Here is an 11520-nt window from a genome sequence, read left to right as displayed (position 1 = left end):
GGAAATGCGCTTTGTTGTTGTTGTTGTTGTTTTTGTTTTTTGAGACAGGGTTTCTCTGTGTAGCTTTGGAGCCTTTCCTGGAACTCACTCTGATTTATTGCCGCCATGTCTGAAGACCAGGCTGGCCTTGAACTCACAGATATTCACATGCCTCTGCCTCCCGAGTGCTGCTAGTTCCCTAAGGAAAACACAAAATTAAGAAATTCATACTTCACTTTTCCTTCTTTTCCTTACTTCAAAGACATCTCATGGAAGCTGACTATGGTGGTATACACTTCTAATACCAGCACTTAGGAGGCAGAGGCAGATAGATCTACATGGTAAATTCTAGGCCAACCAGAAATACATAGTGAAACTCTGTCTCAAAAGAAAAAAAATAGTTCACAGGCAGTGGAATTCTTGTTTGTTTGATTGTTTTGAGACTAGGCCTTATTTTGTAGACCAAGCTCGACTCAGATTCACAAAGCTCTCAGTAGAGCCTCTGCCTCCTGAGTGCTGAAGTTAAAGGATGTATACCCCACCACATCAGCTCAGAATTCGTTTGTTTGTTTGTTTGTTTGTTTTGGAGACAGGGTTTCTCTGTGTAGCCCTGGCTGTCCTGGAACTCCCTCTGTAAACCAGGCTGGCCTTAAACTCAGATATTTACCTCCTCAGCCTCTCAAGTGCTGGGATTAAAGGCTTTGTGCCACCACCACCCAGCAAGAACTCTTTTAAAACTAATAGTGGAACATAAACCCATATGTAAACATGTTGTGAATACATATGTGTGTTTCTATATACATATATGTGTGCATTCTTATATGCATACATATATTATATATGCTGAAAGAATCTATATCACATTTCATACTTCTTTCTTTTTTTTTGCCTTTTTTTTTTTTTTGGAGCAGAAGATCGAACCCAGGACCTTGCACTTGCTAGGCAAGCGCTCTACCACTGAGCTGAGCTAAATCCCCAGCCCCTCTTTCTTTTTTTTTTTTAATTTTGATTTTTTTTTTTTCGAGACAGGGTTTCTCTGTGTAATAGTCCTGGCTGTCATGGAACTAATTTTGTAGACCAGGCTGGCCTCAAACTCACAGAGATCTGCCTGCCTCTGCCTCCCCAGTACTGGGATTAAAGGCGTGCGCTACCATGATGGACTACATTTCAGATTTTCTTTGTCTAGTCTTGGAGGTACTCTGCTTTGTCCTAGAAGGTACTGACTACACCCCCTTGCAGGAGACAAAATACATGTTAGAGCTGCTGGGAAATGTTCTCATGGGCTCAATTTATTTGATGATCCTCAAAATTTTTCCCCACTTACACAATGTTTTCCAAGCCAAAAATGCTTAGAGATATCTTAGCAGGGAGTGTGTGGAATTTGTTCTGAAACTGTTGCCATGTAAGTGCCCTGGGTGCCTTAAGGAGATCTCAGTGTTTGTAGAAAACGGTCTTCAGGTTAATTACTCCCTGAAGGGTTGTGGAAAAAATAGAACAAGATCAAGATCTCTCTAAAACTGCCAGTGTGCAATGAACACACCTCAATGCTTCCTGCCTGGTTGGTGGATAGCTTATTTGTGTGGTCCATGCTACTTGGGACTACAACAAGCATGGCTTCTATTTTACTGGTGACATCTATGCTCAGGAAAGGGAAGCCTTTGGATCCTTCTTTCAGAACTTTGAAACTTGATTCAGAAAGAGATCTTTCTCGCTTGTGTACCTAAGAATCTAGCAAGAGAAAAATCCCAGAAGCCACTGGCCACCGATTCAGATAAAGGGTCAAGAAGATGTCTCAGCAGGTAAAAGACACAAGCTTTATAACCTAAATTCGATCTCCAGCATCCACAGTGGAGGGAGAGATCAGCTTCCTACAAATTGTTCTCTGACCCTATGCTTATGCCGTAGACTACAGTTGATTTGTTTAGACTGGCTGGTTAAAGAGCTCTGGTGATCTGCTTGTCTCCCATAGCTAGTGTCATAGATGTTAGCCACAGCTCATGGGTTTTACTGTGGCACTGAGGGTCAAAACTCAAATCCTCGTGCAGCAGAAACTCTACCAACTGAGCCACCTCCTGTTTTCAGATTAGTTTTGCTTTTGATTTTGGTGGCAGTTTGGTTGTTGTTTATTAAGAGTGGCTTGTTGTTGTTGTTGTTTTGCTTAGTTTTATTTTGGTGCTGAGACAGTCATGCCATGAAGCCCAGGTTGGCCTTGAATTCATCATCTACCTGATTCAGCCTCCTAAGTGATAGCCTACACTGGGCCAGCGGCAGGTCCCAGTGCAGCTCCAGGATCTATCTCCATGGCCTCCACAAGGTAGTCCTCCAGCATAAAGCACTCTGTGAAGATGCATGCATGTTCATCCTTCCCAGCTGCCAGATGATGGGCAACCTCCTTCCCAGCTTTCTGGTAGTGCTCGGATTGCTGCACGAAGCACACAGAAAAAGGAGTGTGTGGAGAGAGTTTGTTGAATTAAAACAACAACAACAACAACAAAAAAACCTTACACCTTAGAGAAACAATGTTATAGAAAACAAACAAAAATCTTACTTAAAATGTAGTGTATGCTCATAACATGACCTGTTTCTGCACTGAGTCTCCAACATCTCACCCCCAGATCACAACCTCTAAATACCTAGGAACTTCCTGCAAATGCAAGTTATTTGGCCACATCCTACAAGGACTGAATCAAGGCCCTACCCACCAAGGTTGAGCTCAAGCACTTCCTGTGATTCTGATGCCCTGGAAATCTAGAGGATCCCGTTCTAGGAAGCCTAACAGGAGACTTCAGTCTTTTCCTTTCGGTTTACCTTTATTTGTTTGTTTGTTTGTTTGTTTTTTCGAGACAGGGTTTCTCTGTAGCTTTGGAGGCTGTCCTGGACTAGCTCTGTAGACCAGGCTGGCCTCGAACTCACAGAGATCTACCTGCCTCTGCCTCCCGAGTGCTGGGATTTCAGGCGTGCGCCACCCCTGCCCGGCCAGCTTACCTTTATTTTCTAAAATATTCCATGGTGAACACTTGTTATTTTGTAAACAAAGAGATTAATTTTGAAAGGAAGTTGAGCATATAAGTCAATGACAACCTGCTACTCCAGTAACAGAGAAGAATACATATCATGCTTTCATAGCTTACATTTTCATATATGCCATTCCATGTGATTCCAGTAACATCTGTGGAGGTTTGTAGTAGTATTTGCATTTATTGTTGTCTGTGTACATACACATTATTGTTGTTGTTGTTGTTGCTCTGTGTGTGTGTGTGTGTGTGTGTGTGTGTGTGTGTGTGTGTGTGTCTGTGTGTATGTCTGTGTTCAGGTATGCTCACTAGTGTACATGTGTGGAGGTAGTGGTGTATATGTATGCACAAGTGGATACGGGTGCCCACAGAAGCCAGAAGAGGGCATTGCATTTCCTGGAGCTAGTCATCTTTCCAGGCCCTCCACTTTGTTCTTTGAGACAGGGTCTCTCACTGAACGGGAGCTGGTCTTTCGGCTACACTGGCTGGCTAGCAAACACTCTGGATCCACCGGTTCCCACTCTGTCCCCTTTGAGTCTCTAAATTATATACTTTGTCCAACAAGCCCAGAAAGTGATACTTAGTGTTTGAGTGTCATTTGAATCTGAGGTAAACACAGGGCCATGGAAGCAAATGTACATGGAAGTACATGGAAGCAAATGTAGATGAGTCCAAAAATAGGCAAATCCTCTTTCCGTAGACACCTCAAAGAAAAGAAGTCACAATCATACTAGCTGTGTTTCCTGTAAATGCTAAGCTGCTATTACAACCCCAATGCTAGCATCCATGTATTATGTGCCTGGTGATAAACTATGTGCCCCGGTGACAAATGGTCATGACTACTGTCAACTTTTTAAAAGGATACATTTAGGTAAGACAGGACTAATTTGTTCTGTTTAAATTGTTTTTATACTCAATGTTTAAACTTTTTCACATGTAAAAAGAGAATAATATTTATCTGGATAATAGCATGAACCTCTAGGTTGTGGAGATCAAATGAAAGAACACACAGACTTACAGTTTAAAATTGGCAAGTATGTGGGTTGGAGAGATGGAGAGAGGACCAGAGTTTGATTCCCAGGAGCCACGTGGGCAGCTCCAGGAGACATCATGCCCTCTTCAGTCCTCTGCAGGCACCTGAACATATGTGGCATACACGCACATTGTAGTGGTTTGAACGAAAATAGACTCCATAAATTCATAAGGAGTGGCACAATTTGAAAGGATAAGGAGGTATGGCTCTGTTGAAGGAAGTATGTCCCTGGGGGTGGGCTTTGATGTTTCAAAAAGCCCATTCCAAACCCAAAGTCTCTCTCTTCCTACTGTCTGTGGATCTGGATGTAGAATTCTAAGCTACTTCTCCAACACCATGCCTGCCTGCATACCACCATGCTCCCTGCCATGACAATAATGGACTAAACTTCTGAAATTGTAGGCAAGCCCCAATGAAATGTTCCTTTTTATAAGAGTTACCATGGTCATGGCGTCTCTTTACAGTATTAGAATGCTAAGACAGAAGTTAGCACCAGGAAGCAGGCTATTGCTGCAACAGGCCTTGACTGTGCTGTTTGTTGGTGGACTTTGGATTAGGAAAGTGGTCGAACAGTTTAAGTGGGGCTTAATGAGCCATACTATTAGAAGCATAGTAGATAGTGGTGCTGAGAGCAATGTAGATTATGACAGCCCAGCTCGTGTTTTCAGAGATTAGTAAGTGGCCTAGAAACTGTCCTTGTGATATTATGGCAAAGAATGAATGAGGCTGCTTTCTGCCCTTATCAAAAAAAAAAAAAAAAAATCTACCTGAGGCTAAATTGAAGAGTTTGGGATTAATAGCATTGGTAGAGATTTATTTATTTTTTTTTGGTTTGTTCATTTTTGTTTTTGTTTTTGTTTTGAGACAGGTTTCTCTATATAAACCACCCTGGCTGTCCTGGAACTTGCTTTGTAGACCAGGCTGGCCTCGAACTCACAGAGATCTGCCTGCTTCTAACTCCCAAGTGCTGGGACTAAAGGTGTGCACACCCCCTGAAAGCTGGTAGAGGAGATTTCCAGACAGCCTAGTATCAACTGTATCATGTGGTTATTAGTTGCTAGTCTTGTGCAGATCTATAATGAAAAGGAGCAAGCTGAGCAAGGGAAAATACAAAATGTACAGTTTGAAAAGAAAAGGAACATTAGGAAATGTAACGGAGTTAAGTCCAATGCCCAAAGAGACTTAAAAAAAAAAAAAAGTTTAAAGAAAAGAGTGAAATAAAGGGAGTGTTGACCTGCAGGACCCAGCTAAGCATCCAACTTGTGAAAATGAGTTAAAGCAAAGCTTAAGCAGTGAAGGAAGCCATCAAAACCAGAAAGCTGGCTGGTTGGTGGTGGCACATACCTTTAATCCTAGCACTTGGGAGGAAGAGGCAAGTGAATCTCTGAGTTTGAGGCCAGCCTGGTCTACAGAGTGAGTTCCAGAACATCCAGGGATAGGCTGTGAAACCCTGTCTCAAACAAACAAACAAAACCCCAAAAACTAGAAAACTGCTGAAAATGTATTTGAACAAAGGGGCCAAGTTCCAGCCCCAACAAGCAGAACTTGTCAGCTTTAGCCACATGGGTCTGGTTTTACAGGAGTCAAAGGATTCAAGAAGAGTCTGTGGAATCTCCCTTAGAGACTAAGGAAAGCCACTGAGAGCCGGCGTATGTCAGGGGTGCCCCTACATAGAGGCCCAGAAAGGCCACTGCATGAAGCTATGAAGGTGAATCCTGAATTTCAATGGAGATGCCAGATATTGGAGATGGGATACCTGCATTATGGGATACCTGCCAAGTATTGCTGATCACAGGGTGTGGTACCAGCCCCAGAGAGAGAAGTGTGTTGCAGTCAACAAAGCTGAAAGGAGCTGGAGATCTGAAGAGTGCTTTGACATCAGACATGGAGATATAGTTTGGAGTTTGCCCAACTGGTTTTGGTCTTGCTTTGGTTCAGTATTTCCTCAGTATGCTCCCTTTCCTCCCTTTTGGAATGGTAATGTACATCCTGTGCCATTATATGTTGGAAGTATGTGATCTGCGTTTTTATTTTTATTTTACAGGGGGTTACAGTTAAGAGACTGCCATGAGTTTCAGAAGAGATTTTGGACTTTAAAAAGTATTGAGATTACTACAGACTATAGGGACTTTTGTTGAGTTAAATGCATTTTTGCATCGTGATATAGCTACAAGCCTATGGGTGCCAAGGAGTGGAATGTGGTGCTCTGAACGAAAATGGCCCCTGTAGGTTCATAGGGAACGGCACTACTTGAAAGAATTAGGAGGTCTGGCCTTGTTGAAGGAAGTGTGTCACTAGGGGTGGGCTTTGAGGTTTCAAAACGCCCATTCCAAGCCCAGAGTCTCTCTCTTCCTGCCAGAATCCAGATGTAGACTTCTCAACTACTTTTCCAGCACCATGCCAGCCTCCATGTCACCATGCTCCCTGCCATGATGACAATGGACTAAGCCCCTGAAACCGTAAGCACATCCCAATTAAATACTTTCTTTTTTAAGAGTTGCCATGGTCAGCTGGGCGGTGGTGGCACACACGCCCTTAATCCCAGCACTTGGGAGGCAGAGGCAGGCGGATCTCTGTGAGTTTGAGGCCAGCCTGGGCTACAGAGTGAGTTCCAGGAAAGGCGCAAAGCTACATAGAGAGACCCTGTCTCAAAAAAACAAACAAACAACAACAACAAAAACAAAACAAAAAAATTTTGGATACATATAATTTTCATCACTCGTTAAAGGTGAAAGCAAATTTGTGTTCTAATGGGATGGGTGCGCAAGTTTCTTTCTGCATAAAGAATGAAATTGTGGCTGGGTGGTGGTGTCACAAACCTTTAATTCCAGCACTCAGGAGGCAGAGGCAGGCGGATCTCTGTAAGTTTGAGGCCAGCCTGAACTACAGAGTAAGTTCCAGCTCCAAAGCTACACAGAGAAACCCTGTTTTGAAAAAAAAAAAAAAAAAGAAATTGTAGGACTGAAGAGATGGCTCAGTGATTAAGAGCACTGGCTGCTCTTCCAGAGGGTCCAGGTTCAATTCCCAGCACCCACATGGCAGCTGACAACTGACAGATAGTTGTTAACAGGGGATCTGGCACCTTTACACCAATGCACATAAATAACAAAATAAAGTTAAATAAATCTTTTAGAAAGAATGAATCACAGCTGATTATTTGTCTACAGGACATAGCACACCTTTCACATTTTTCAGAGTTGACTGCTATTTTGACTTCATAATTCATCAATGCTAAAAATGCTGATTTGCATTAATATGTAGAAAAACTTGCAGAAGTATGTTTAGTGCCATTTTTTGATTTTGTTGGAAATTCTGCCCTAATTCCAATCCCAAATTAACTGAATGTTTTTTAGGCAGAAACTCCAGCAACAATTATTTACTTATTAGTGTGTGTGTGTGTGTGTGTGTGTGTGTGTGTGTGTACACATGAAACAGTGTATGTGGGAGTCAGAGGACACCTTTGTAGAGTTGTTTCTCCCCTTCCATGTTTACTGGGGTTCCAGGTATTGAACTCAGGTTTCAGGCTTGCACTATTAGTGCCTTTATCTGCTGACTCATCTCATGGATATGTTTCACTTCATTTTGTTTTGTTTGTATATTCTCTGGGATGTTCATATATGTATACAATGTAGTCTGACTTCTCCCAGACTGTCCCACATCTCCCTCTCAACTTCATTACTATTTCTTCTCTCCTCTTCCTCCTTCTTCTTTATTGAGTCCAGTTGGTGTTGTTCCTATGCACATGCGCATATAGGGTTATACACTGGAGTATGGCCACACTCCTGAGGAAAACCGACTCTCCCTCTCCCAGCAGCCTTCAGTAGCCAATAACTCTCAGCTAGGGTGAGATGGAATGGTTCCTGGCTTGCAAATGTTGTTCAAACAACCACAGCTGCTGTGAGTCCATGAGTGGAAGTGGCCCTGTCAGGACCAGGAGACACTATTTTACATAAGCCCTCCCAGATCCCTGGCTCTGGCAATCTTTCCATCTCCTCTTTCTTGTGCGCTCTGAACTTTTGGGGAGGAGCTAATACAGATGCTCCACTTGGGGCTGGGCACTCCATGTCACTCATTCTCTGCACTTGAATCAGTTGTGAGTCTCTGTGTTGAACAATAATTTTTTTTTTAAGATTTATTTATTTATCATGTATACAGTGTTCTGCCTGCATGTCAGAAGAGGGCGCCAGATCTCATTACAGATGGTTGTGAGCCACCATGTGGTTGCTGGGAGTTGAACTCAGGACCTCTGGAAGAGCAGTCAGTGCTCTTAACCTCTGAGCCATCTCTCCAGGCCCTCAAACAGCAATTTTTAAAATCAAGCATTCTAACACAATACAAAACAAAGATATGCTAATTGGTAGTAATTTCTTAATTACATTTATTTGCTGTGCGTATGTATGTAGGGGTATGTGTGCCACAACACTCATGTGGAGGTCAGAGTACAACTTGCAAGAGTTGGTTTCCTCCTTCTACCCTCAGGGGATCAAATTCATGCTTTCAGGGTTGGCAGCAAGTGTCTTTACCAGCTGAGATACCTCTCTGGAGGAGAGGAAAATATTGTCTTTGTTTCCCATAATTAAGCTGTAATGTTTCTATAAGGGCAGAAAATTATGTATATGTATGATAAAAGCTCTGCAGTCCATAACATACAGCAGTCTTGAATCTGAGCCTGGGTATTTCAGGTGGGGTTCTCTGGCATTGCATGGTATGATGTCATTCCAGAACAAAGTGCTTGTATGTTCAGAACCAAGACTACAGTGAAATCATGATATGCAATACAGTTCGTCACTGCCAGAAACACCTGAGATTTATTAACCCCTCTATTTTGAATTAATTTTTAGTCAGTACACATCCAGGAACATTTTATTGTTGCCAAACATTTTTGTGACTCCCACACATTCAGTTATGCAAATATGAAGTTATGAATTATGCTTAACAGGCTAGAGTCCAAATCATGCTTAAATATCTGAAAGATCTGGCTAAAGAGCCAGCCACAGTGGTACATGCCTATAAACCCAATGCACTATTAATGCTTTTGCTGGGGTTTTTTGTTTGCTTGTTTGTTTGGTTTTTTTTTTTTTTCCTCTTCAAGACAGGGTCTCACTATGTATCCCTGGCTGTCCTGGAACTCACTATGTATCCCTGGCTGGCTTCGAACTCACAGAGATCCGCCTGCCTCTGCCTCCTGAGTGCTGAGATTAAAGGCATGCACTACTACTCCCAACTCTATTAATGCTTTTTTAAAGTAATTTTTTGGGTGGTGAGATGGCTCAATGAAGTAAAGAAACTTACCACCAACCCTGGTGACCTGAGTTTAATCCTTGGGACCTTTCAAAGGTGGAAAGAGAGCACGAAGTCATGAAAGTTGTCCTCCGACCAGCACGTCCACAGAAAATACACTTTTTAAAAATGTAATAAAAGGAGCTGGATCCATGGATCAATGCTTAAGAGCACTGGCTGTTCTTCCAGAGGACCCAAGTTCTGTTCTTAGCACCCACATGGTGGCTCACAGCCTTGTATACCTACAGTTCCAGGGCATCCAAGCCCTCTCCTAGCCTTCTGATGTTGTATATGTGGTGTACATATATACATGCAGGAAAGACACTCTTACATATAAAATACAAATAAAATTTAATGCAATAGAAATTTAAAATCAGACCTGGTGCTGGTGCACACCTTTAATCCCAGCACTCGGGAGGCAGAGGCAGTCGGATCTCTTGTGAGTTTGAGGTCAGCCTGGTCTACAGAGTGAGTTCCAGGAAAGGCTTCGAAGCTACACAGAGAAACCCTGTCTCAAAAAACAAACAAACAAACAGACAAACAACCCAGGTCTGGAGAGAGGGCTCAGCAGTTAAGAGTATTTACTGTTCTGGCAGAGGACCAGAGGTTCAGTCTAATGTCCAAGTAATGGCTCCCAACCAACCCTAACCCTAGCTCCAGAGATTCCAATACTCTCTTCTAGCTTTCTTGGGCACTACACACACATGATGCACATACATACATGCAGGCAAAACACATACATATAAAATATAAGTAGTAATAATACATTTAAATCAAGTTTAAAGTTGTCTCCCTATCAGCAGATGCTGAGAGGACTGCCTTACTCGGCAGAAAACAGCCTGTTTCTCTTGTGGTACTGATGTTTGAATCCAGGGCTCCCGGAACCATATCTTCAGACGTTTTTGTTGTTGATACAGGATCTCCCTACATTACTCACGTTGGCTTTGAACTTGTGATCCTTCTGCCTGGATTACTGGCCTGCACTAGCCAGAGAACTGCATTTAAGCGTAATTACTTACTCCACATGAACTATCTTCATAGTCGAATATGCTATTTTTCTGTGAATTGAGAGGTGAGTGGTTTGTGTGAAGCATTGGAATGAGGAAATAGTGGAGATAACAGAAAATGAGTTTGACAGGAAGAAAGGCACCTTACTGTCCTTGCTCATGAGTGTAGTGCTGTATAAGCTGTCTCCTGGCAGAAGGAATACCTTTTTGAAAGGGCTAAGAAGCCACTCCAGAAAAATTTTGCCCCGAGGGTTTAAAATCAACAGCTATTGTAACTCTGACAACACTGACTAGATAAGGCTCTGTCTCAGTGGGAGAGGCCCAGGAGTCGGGTTGTGTTACATTGTAGACCTTTGGAAACTCCAATTAGAGATGGTGTGGGATCCCCATCTTGTAAGATATAATGCAGAGAGATTGGGAATTCTCTTTATGATGTTTTCCCCAAAGGCAATATCTTACAAAACTGGACTGGACTCCTAGAACCAGAGTGTTGACTTTGATCCAGTCTGCAGAGACCTTTGAAACAAGTGGATCTCCTTAGTAAGCAACCAGCACATTCCCGAAGGCCAAAAGCAGTCCTTTACATTCCAAGATTTCTAAGTGAGGTCTTGGAAGACACATCACTTTGAGGATTTCACAATGACCAAGAGGCAGTTTGCAGGATTGCAGGAAATATTGACTTAACCTTTTGCTCCTCATCCCTACCCCTGAGAGTCTCAGGCAAGTGATAACCTATTGTAAATTAACCCAAAGGCAATCAGCTTTATAAGTTGAGCTGGACATGTATTGCAGGTACTGCAAGTTCACAAATCATCTTATTGAGCAAGCCTCCTACAGCAAGGAGAAAGTGTATTCTGAGAGACTGGTTTTTCCCACAGCCACTCCATTCATTTAAAGACCTCCATGTGAGGAATTCTTGGTGGCGCAATAATGGCCTGAATGCTTTTGCTTCTTCTCTGTGGACTATTGAATTACAAGATATGAATCTTGTAATTCAAATAAAGATTTTTGAACATGTCTGAGCAGGTTAATTTGGTCCCTGGGATCCACATTGTGGAAGGAGAGAACCAACTGAGAGTTATCCTCTGACTTCCACATCACGCGCACACAAATAAACCACTGTAATAACTTGTTTTTTGTTTGTTTCTTGTCTTTTTTTTTTTTTTTTTTTTGAGACAGGGTTTTTCTATGTAGTCCTGGATGCCTG

This window comes from Onychomys torridus, chromosome 5 (assembly GCF_903995425.1).
Source record: "Onychomys torridus chromosome 5, mOncTor1.1, whole genome shotgun sequence".
NCBI classification, from domain to species: domain Eukaryota; kingdom Metazoa; phylum Chordata; class Mammalia; order Rodentia; family Cricetidae; genus Onychomys; species Onychomys torridus.
Note: the sequence above shows the minus strand (reverse complement) of the source record.